Source organism: Rhagoletis pomonella, unplaced genomic scaffold (genome assembly GCF_013731165.1).
Source record: "Rhagoletis pomonella isolate Grant_MI unplaced genomic scaffold, Rhpom_1.0 Rhpom_scaffold_00047, whole genome shotgun sequence".
NCBI classification, from domain to species: domain Eukaryota; kingdom Metazoa; phylum Arthropoda; class Insecta; order Diptera; family Tephritidae; genus Rhagoletis; species Rhagoletis pomonella.
This window is the reverse complement of record NW_023458601.1, coordinates 58813-61560: the sequence shown is the minus strand read 5'-3', so window position 1 is coordinate 61560 and position 2748 is coordinate 58813.

Genomic DNA, 2748 nt, shown 5'->3' with positions numbered 1-2748 from the left:
CGTCTACCTTCCGATTTTTTTATAGCTTGTGAAGAACAGAGGGGTGAAACTGAGGTGGTTCAACAATTGCGGCTGGTTATGCAAAGAATTAGGCCGGTCGACACCGCCTGGCACACACCCCCAAAACCGTTTGTACATAGCAGTCTTCAAACATGCGAACAAGTTTTTGTTCGCGACGACTCAGTGCGTCCGTCTCTTTCGCCGCCCTACAGAGGGCCCTACAGAGTACTAAGCCGGAACCAAAAGTATTTTTCCATAGAGGTCAACAAAAAGAAAGTCAATATCTCCGTCGATCGCCTGAAGCCAGCGTTCCAAGTATTAGACGGAGCTCTCTAGGAGGGGAGTACTGTGGCAACACCACTCCTGCTAAAGTTTTAAACTTGCCAATGCAACCGTGTTGGAGACTTAGAGCGATAATTTTGACATTTCTAGCATTAGCAGATTTTTGTACTTTTTCATTCCTTTTGGTAATAAACGTGAAACTGTGCACACGTGCACCGAAGATTATTAAAAATACCAAATATATATAAGGAAAATTTTAAAGCTAGGGGTGGGGGGCGGAGGCTGAAGCACCCCCCTGCTCCTACCTGGCTACGCCCATGAGTATGGGTATCAAATGAAAGAGGAAATTCTGTAGAATTTAATCAGATTCAATTTTTTGGTACATAAGGACTAGAAGTATTGAAAATGTCCTTTAAAATTTTATACTTGAAATTTCGCAATATTTATTTTTGAAAAAATTATATCTTAAGGACTTATATAAACTCGACAACATCCTCGAAGTTCGTCCTTCTAACTTTATCAGCTTAAAAAAATTACCTATTCGTCCTTGTGAATCTAAACAATTTTCATTTTTTAAATTCTAAAGAAATTTCCTCTTTCATTTGGAACCCATATTTTTATTCCACATTGCATTGAATTTTTGAAATAATTTTAGGAATTAATTATATCTTTGAAATTACAAAGTCTTTTAAAACAAATCCTGACGACAGAGATATTAACCGATCTGGGCGGGGTTGTTGTAGCCGCTACAACAACAACAGAGAGAAAAAATAAAACGCCACTTTAAATAAAAAAGTAGGTTTCAAACCTATTTATTTATTATTTATTTTGTTGAAGGAGAAATAGAAGCAATTTTTTCGATTTAAGTGGTTAAAATCACGGGATTCCGGGATCCCGGGATTGTGATAACTATATCCCGGAATCGTAAAAAGCGGAAAAATTAACATCCCTAGTGTGTATACATAAATATCTATAATCAATGACTTTTGTATTTAATTATTGTGAAAATGACATAACATTGTTTTATCTGTTTTTTAATAAAGTTTTTCTGTATGTGCTACGTCCTCGGTTTTAAATTACGTATCTATACTTCATTAAATGTTCATGTTTTATTCGAGGACTTATTTATGTAAGTTAACAAGAAGATGTAACTACATAAAAAAATTATGTTCGCTTAAGTACCCGCATTCTTTAAAGTACCCAACCCGCCTAAGTACTTGACATTTTTCGTGAGGTACTTAAGCGGGTAGGTAGATTTATTTGCGGGGAACTTTAGTTTGCGTGGTGAATCGGGGAAAGTGCCACTCTTTGTGGGGAATTTCAGTTTATGTGGGGAATCGGGTGATGAATTTTTTTTTGTGAGGAATTATGTAGATGTTAACTTTTTTTTCTTTTTTGCCTTAATAATTTCATAATGAGTTAAAAACGTTGGATAAGAAATGCAACTGCAACTAAAGTACTGATTATGCAACCCTGCAAAGTTTGCAAATTATCGTTGATTTGTTAGAATTTTCCTTGTCGCATTTGCTTTCACATAACGAATAAACACCATTTATTAACCGACTTCACAAAAAGGAGGAAGGTCATCAATTCGTCGGAAATTTTTTTTGTTTTATGTATGTTTCCGCATAACTTTGGACCACGCTAACCGATTTCTATAATCCTTTTTTTTTAAAGGAAAGATGTTACCTCACAGTCCCATTCTAATTTGGTTTAAATCCGATGATTGGATCATGAAGAATTGAAGTCGGTTTTGTTTTTTGCTTAAAAATTACTTGTTAAAGAAAACCGCAACACCTTCGGCAAATAAATTCGAAAACTAAAAGTTTTAGCCACTTAAAACTTGTACTTTATTATATTAAAATTGAGTGGGCTATAAAACTTTCAAAAATCTTTCTAGAAAATTGAATAAGCTCGAAATTTATACGAAAGTTTGTTGAATGTTTTTTTTTTTGAATATTGCACAAAGATAGAAACTTGGATTTATACGGGTTTTGTTAAAGACTTTACTATGTATATTAAACCAAACAAGTAATTTTTAAGCAAAAAACACAACCGACTTCAATTCTCATATAAAAGTTTAGGAGTACCGTTAATTTTTTCATGATCCAACGTTCGGATCTTAACCAAATTAGTATGGGACCACCTGTGAGACATTACCTTTCCGATAGGATTATCGAAATCGGTTGACGTGGTCAAAGTTATGCGGTAACATACATAAAAAGAAATAAAAAAAAATATTAAGATGAATTGATAACCTTCTCTTTTTTAGAAGTCGGTTAAAAATAACTCAACGTGGTCCAAATTTATGCGGTTAGATAAACAAAAAATAATAATAATCCCATGAATTGATAACCTTTCTTCTTTTTGTGAAGTTGGTTAAAAAAAACAAGTCATTTTTAAGCAAAAAACAAAACCGAAATAATAGATCAGACCAGCCTACAAGTGTACCAAAAATATATTCTA